Here is a 7,614-nt window from a genome sequence, read left to right as displayed (position 1 = left end):
AGGAGCGGTGATAACTACTTTCGGCTTTATTGGTGCAGGAATCACCGTAGATGATTTCACATTAATGATCACAGGATCATTTATTCTTTGACTCGGTTTAGAATCCTCTGATGAGCAAACATCATTTTCTTTTTTCCCTGGTTCTTCTTCAAAGAATTCTATTTCTCTATTGTTCATCAATTTTTGCACCAAATCCCTAAACTCAGGACATAGTTGAATTTTATGCCCTTTCTCCTGATGATATTCACAATAATTCTTGCCTTCATTCTGCTTTGGCCTGAATTGTTGTGGAATTATACCGGCTAAAGAGAGTTGTTGGAATACCCAAACAAAACGGAGATCTAATTTCAGAAATGTCAGTTTTTTCTTTCTTTCTGTTCTCTTCTTGAATTGCATTCACGTTTTTATCTCCATGATTTGGCAATGGATGATTTGATGCAGATGGTGTATTGAATTCCAACTTCCCAGTGTTGATCAAATTTTGAACCACCCTTTTGAATGCCAAACAGTTTTCAATAGAATGACCCGTGATTCCTTCATGGTAAACACAATGTGCCTTTGTATCATACCAGGAGGGAATGGTGGTTGCATGGGAACCAAAGGATAGGGCCGTATGACATCTGCTTTTAACAGCGAATCATAGATCTCAGCATATGGTACTGGTAAAGGTGTAAAAGACAACCTTTCATTTTCCTTTCGAGATCCTCTGGAATCTGCTCGATTAGTGTTTGTTTCCTCTTTCTTAATCCTTGGTTGGGTTATTGTAACACTTTTTGATGAATCCTTGCTGTAAGAATTTGCATTGTTGACTTCATTCTCCTTTTTTCGGTACGTAGGTCTTTTGGAACTAGACCCATCATTTGATTCAATCTTGCCACTTTTCAAGACATTTTCAATGAGTTCTCTAGAAATGACCAAATCTGCAAAATTTCTGGTTGCATTCCCCATTAGATGATTTAAATAAGGAGCCTTCAAGGTATGAACAAATATTACTGTGGCCTCTTTTTCTGACAAAGGTGGTTGAACTTGGGCTGCTGTATCACGCCATCTCTGGGCATACTGTCTGAACGTTTCATTATTCTTTTTCTCCAAATTTTGGAGAGTCCATCTATCAGGAACCATGTCTGTTACGTGGCGATACTGCTCTAAAAATGCTTTAGCCAGATCTTTCCAGGATCTAATGTTAGCTTTAGTCAATTGAGTATACCATTTTAAAGCCGGTCCTGTCAAACTATCCTGAAAGCAGTGAATTAACAATTTCTCGTCCTTCACATATCCTGCCATTCTTCGACAAAACATAGTAATGTGGGATGAAGGGCATGTAGTACCGTCATATTTATCAAATTCGGAGCTTTGAACTTGATAGGGAGGATTAAGTCTGGAACCAAACTCAACTCACTAGCATCAAACCCATAGAATGATTCAGTTATTTCCACGGATTTCATTCGTTCTTCTAAGCTCTTGATCTGTCTGGTTAGTTCTTCATTTACTTTTTGTTTCTCATTCAGCTCATTCAAATCTGGGATCAAATGATCAGTATTAAGATCCCCTATTTTCACATCTGATATAAGCGGATTTTTGCTTGAAGATGCAGGATTCACTTGTTGATCTTCATGTGGTTTGACTTCTTGTAATGCAGATGTACGAGCATTGATTTGTATAGGTGTAGTACCAGAGTGATAAATTGGTTCTGGTGGAAAACCTAGAGGATACATAGGATCTTGATCAGGATTTTCAGGCATTTTTCCAATAATAGCCTGCCTTTTAAACATGTCCTCTATTTTTTGCATCATTTTGTCTTGTGAATTTGCAATACTGGCTTCAATTTTTTCCAACTTCATTCTCATTTCTTCTTGTTCTTTATGATGTTGTTCCTCAATACGCTGTATTTTATCCTCCATACTTCTCTTAGTAGCTTGTCTAGTACCGTAGTGATGTTGTATTTCTCTTTTGGCCAGAATAACTGCGATTGAAAAATCTTTTAATATTATTTTTTCCAAATTTTAATTAATGAATTTTATCTTAATAAAATAAAATAATAAAATTATTCATAAAGAAAATTATGAAATGAATGATGAATGTATGCAAAATGTATGTATGCAAAAGGTATTGATCCCAAAAAGTTAACTGTCATAGAACAACTTTCATCGGCATACAAAAGTTTCTTTATAATAGTTCATAACTACAGATAAGGCATAGCTTTCCTATTAAGCTCTATAATTTCTTTCATTAACCATGACACCTTCTTTCCGCACTTAGAGACTGGATCAACATGATGCTCAATTATTTTGGCTTCAACAGCTAGTTCCCCAACATATCTAGCAACTTCGCTCATTTGTACCATGGCCTCGAACACCATATTGCTTCTTTCTTCACTTCTTTCCACATAAAACTCAGTTGACTTTTGCCACTGTTCATTCATTTCTTCAAGAGTCTGCTCTACTTCAGTGATTCTGACTTGACAATTGTGCAGAATTTTTTCAAGATCTCTAATACGTCTTCGCAGTGAAGCATTTTCCTCATTACTTTCTTTGAGATCATTAGGCCCTAAACGAACCTTTTCTTGAAATAATGATTCTTCAAGTTGCAAAATGTAAGCGTTAAACTCTGAGTTTTTGTTTCTAGACTGATCCAGATCTTCTTCGAGTTTTGTTCGTGCTTCTTGCGTTCTTTGATTAAGCTTCTGGATTTGAACATCCTTGTTTCTGCATCTTTGCATCCAATTTCTAGCCACTTCCTGCTCTACCTCAAGTCTGGTGTTGAAATTTTTTCTTTCCAGCTCCCATTTTTCTTTTTCAACATTGGATTCTTCCATCTTTTGGCCTCTGACTTCAAGTTCAGCAATCAACTGGTTCATTTCAGATTCAAATCCCTTGAACATGATATTTTTCTCACCTTCAAATTTATTAAAGATGTCATTCTTCATTTCTTCTAAATCTTTGGCTCGATCTCTTTCTCTTTGCATTTCATTCATGATCTCGCGGTGTTCAGCCTTGTGTTTTATAATTCGCTCTCTTCTGTCGACCTCAAAATCTTCCATTTTTGCTTTCCTTTTTCAAGGCTTTTGAGTAGACATCTATTCTTTCCTTTCAGATCTTCAACTCGTCTTTTCTCAATGTTCAAATCTCGGGTCTTCTGTACCGTTGATTGGCTAGATCCTGATGCTTTCCGGGATTTATATAACTCCTGGTAATTTTTCTGTAATGCTCTGAATTCATCATCAACTTTTTCTTTATTTTTTCTCAACATTGCACATTGTGATGAATGAAAGTCAATGTCAACCCCCAACATAGCTTTATCTTGTCTCATTTGCTCTAATTCTTTTGACCAGCCTTCTCTTTCTGCTTCAAACTCAGCTCTCAGAATTTCAATCTCTGATGGAATCACCTTAATGCGATCTTCCATAGAAATATCCTCATTTTGATCTGGTAGAGGAATATTTTCGTTTTTCCTGACAGATCTCCATTCTTCATAATCAGGAGTTAACATTTCTTTTGCTACTTTAGCTCGGATACAAAAAGTTGTTTTCCAAGCTGTAACGGCTTCCATGATATTTCTTTTATAATTTTTGCTGTGGAATGCGAACTCAGATGACTGTAATCCAGCAGTAATAGGTACAAATTGACGACCTTCATACTGTCTTATAACCAGAAGTGGTGCATATCCAATTCCTCCCCATAATCCGAGCAGCATTATCCAGTTGTAATTTCCACATTTGTAACATAATTCCCTTTGTATTTGCCACGGGGCTCGCCAAACAACGTCATTGCTTTGCAGATTTTGAAAGGCATTGATCCACATATCTTTCTTAATTTCTTTCGGCCATTCCTGCTCCAGAAATTCTTTTAATGGTGAGTAATCCGTATTAAAGCGTCGGTATGAAACCTTTTCTGTCTTCCAGAAATGACTACGGATCCAAACATATAACAACTGGGTACACCCTGAAAATCGTCCACCTCCTATCTTTCTACAAGCATTTAACGATCTGAAGGTCTCTGCTAGAATTCCAGAAGCAGGATTAGTCTTTTTCGGTAGCTGTTCAAACAAATCTACCACTGCAGCTTCAACATATCCCAATACTTTTGGGAAGATGACCATACCATATATACCCAGAGCAAATAAATCGAATCGTACTTTATAATCTGGATGGCTCTGAATAATTTCTCTAATGTTGGTCCAAGCAATGCCTTCGCTTTCGCCTTTTTGTTTTGTACGGGATGCCACCCATTCTTCTCGTACACCGGCAATCTTTGCTAATTTAACTCGAAAGGGTTGAGTTTTAATTGACTTTGAATAGATTCGATTCTCCAAAGCCCCTTCGATATGTAGCAAAGTTATGTATTCTTCAATAGTAGGGACCAAGTCCTCTTTATTGAGAGTGAAGCAATTGTACCCTGGATTCCAGAATTGAATTAGGGCTCTGAGTAATTCATCATCAACTTCAACATAGAGCAAATATGGGATGTCTCCGTAAGTCTGATAAAACTGCAATTTTTTGTTTGAATCCCAACTTTCCCAAATGCTTCGCAAATCTTGCATATCATTTCTTTTTAGTGAAACTGGAGCATAACTGGCCAAGTCAGATACATAATCATCCTGCAGGCTGTCTCCTTCTTGTCTTTGTAAGTCCTCAGCCCACTGTCTTACTTCTGAGTTTAGAATTACTTGATTTGAACACTTTTTATCCATAGATGAAGGCTTTCCAATGAGACAATTAACACAAGGATCAATGTCTTTTATCCTGTATGATGCAATGCAAACAGAAAAATAAAGAACACACAAAAAGAAAATAAATTAGTTTACATAATAAAGAAAATTAATAATAACATTTACATAAATATTTTTTATTTAAACATGCTTTTCTAAATTTAAATAATTTAAATATACATGTAATTTAATCATTAACGAAAATAAATAAACAAGAAAGTTTAGAATTCATTTCTCCTGTGTGTACACCTATTTTAGACAAAATTTCGGCATGACTTCGGATTGGAAGAGTTTCTAAGGTTTTTTATATGCAGGGTTTCAGATCTAGGAGTAAAGGTACTCGAACTGTCCATGTTAATGCCCCCTTAGGCTGCTAACCCTCAATCCTAGTCCATCACAGACTAAAGTGGATCGAGTTCAATTCGAGGGGATACATTTCTCTATGCCTGACACGGAGAATAAATTCTCACGAAGACATAGAGCATATGAACCCCGAAAGTTACTTGCTAGGTCTGACACGGAGAATAAATTCTCACGAAGACGTTGCTTTCACTCCCACTTAAAAGGGACAACTCAATTATAGAGCTTTATGTAATGCAATGCAAGTGTTGTGTGTGAGGAGAAATGTTCAAACCTTTGACAGAAAAATAAATAATGAAATAAAATACTTGCAAATAAAATAAAACATATAAATATTATAAAAATAATAAATAAAAAATTTGACAAGAAAGAATTAAAAAATAAATATATGAATTTTTAATTTTTAATTAATAGAGACAATTTATAATTGATTTTTAAAAGTTTGACCAGTCCCCAGCAGAGTCGCCAAGCTGTCGTAACCGGTTTTTTTCTGGGCACGAAATATTATACTTGGCAGGGAAATAGATGTGAATAAATAATTTTGAAAATAATTTATGAGTCGCCATCGGCCTTTTGGATCAGGTAGGTCGAATACCTAAAAATTATTTTCTTTAAAAGAGTTTTAAGAAAACATCAATTAAAAAAAATGAACTGATCTGCGTTTTATAACCAAAAATTCGTTCTTTTTAATAATAAAAAGGGATTCGTGGTCGGTTACGTTTAGGGAAGGATTAACACCCCTACAACGCCCAAAAATTGGTACTTTTTAATTATAAATTGTCTCTATTATTAAAATTTTAAAAATTCAAAAATATATTTGATTTATAATCCTATTATTTCAAATTTATATAAAAAATATTTATTTATTTAAAAATATCAGAAAAGAACTTCTAGGTGCCTTAAGACAGCTCCTTTCTTTGATATTGATAAATATTAATTTAAATAATATTGTTTAATTTTTAATTTTAAAATATCAGAATAGGACATCCAGTTGTATTAAGACTGTCCTTTTCTTCGATATTAAAAATAAATATTTAAAAATTACTATTTATTATATATATATTTATGAATATAAAAATATTTTAAAAATATAAACAAATAAAATACCACTAAAACAATATATTTTAAAAGCAGTAAAATAAATGAAAACATATGAAATAAATGACTAAATTATAGTAAAAATCTAATTTAAAAATCTAATTTATAATTAATCAAAATTATAGGGATTAAACATGCTATTTCTTTATTTTATTTATTTAATGACTAAAATAAAATTATTTAAAATTCGGATATTAGAATAAAATAAATTAAAAATATAAACTAGGGATTAAAATATTATTTATTAAAATTAAGGGATTAAATCTGTTATTTATCTTAAATATATTATTTTAATAAAAAGGACTAAAATAAAAGAAATTAAAATTTAAGATCTGAATTAAAAGTATTATAAAATCGATTTAGTGACTAGAATGTAAAGTTTACAAGTTAGGAGGACGGCGGACGGGGTTTAACTATTGTCTAATTACGCGCATAGTCCTTCCCGAAACGACGTCGTTCGGGAAGGCCTATAAAAGGTCCAAAACCGGCTGGCCCGAAGGGCCAGCTTCATTTCTTCATTTTCCTTCTCTCTCTCTTCTCTGAGAGAGAGAATTTTCTCTCGCTTCTCTCTAAAACAGAGAGAAGCCAGCCGGCCGGCAGCCGTCAGTCGGCGTTCGTCCGCCGTCAACCACCGCCGCCGGCCACCGTCTTCGGTGGCCGGAAAATTTTTTTTTTACATCGAAACGTAGATCGGACCGTCCTAATGACGGTTCCGATGATCTTTTCCTTTAAACGGCTCCCAATCGGAGCAAATCTAAAAAAAATACCTTCGGTTTTTCGAAGGTTTTGGTGAGATCCGACGGTCGGCTTCCTCGGTGAGTTTCTCTCTTCCTTTTTCTTCTATTTTTTTGGTTGCTGGTTGTGGGATGTTGACTGAGATCGTTGGTAGTAGTTTTTTTTTATTGTTTCTCTGTTTTTTTTTCTTTCTCCGGCTCTGTCTTTTCTCTTTTTGGTCTCTCTGTCTCTGTCTCTGTCTCTGGTTTTTTTTTTCAGGTTCGGGTGGTGGCTTTTATAGCCACCACCGGTGTGGCCATCGGACCGGTCCGAAGAGGGGGTCTCGGTGAGTCACCGGACTACCAGTGGTGACTCACCCCGTAGCCATGGCGTGGACGGTTGGCGTTGGAGCTTCTGGAGCCTTCGGTTGGGACGTGGCAGCGGCGGAGGCGGCGAGAACAGCAACGGCGGCCGCGTGGCCCTAGGGTATCAGACCCTAGGGTTTCCATCTGGAGCCATCTGGACCGTTGGATCTTGCCAGATCCAACGGCAGCAAGCTGAGGCGGCTGGGATTAGGGTTTAGGAAACCCTAACTGAAACCCCCAAATGTTTAGGGTTTCTGGTTGGTCTGGACCGGTTCTGGTTTGTTTGTAACTGGGCCGGTCCAGTTGTAATTGGGTCTGTAATTAATTATTTATATATGTATTTAATATATATTTAATAATAATAATAATG

This window comes from Hibiscus syriacus, unplaced genomic scaffold (genome assembly GCF_006381635.1).
Source record: "Hibiscus syriacus cultivar Baekdansim isolate YM2019G1 unplaced genomic scaffold, ASM638163v2 tig00110895_pilon, whole genome shotgun sequence".
NCBI classification, from domain to species: domain Eukaryota; kingdom Viridiplantae; phylum Streptophyta; class Magnoliopsida; order Malvales; family Malvaceae; genus Hibiscus; species Hibiscus syriacus.
Note: the sequence above shows the minus strand (reverse complement) of the source record.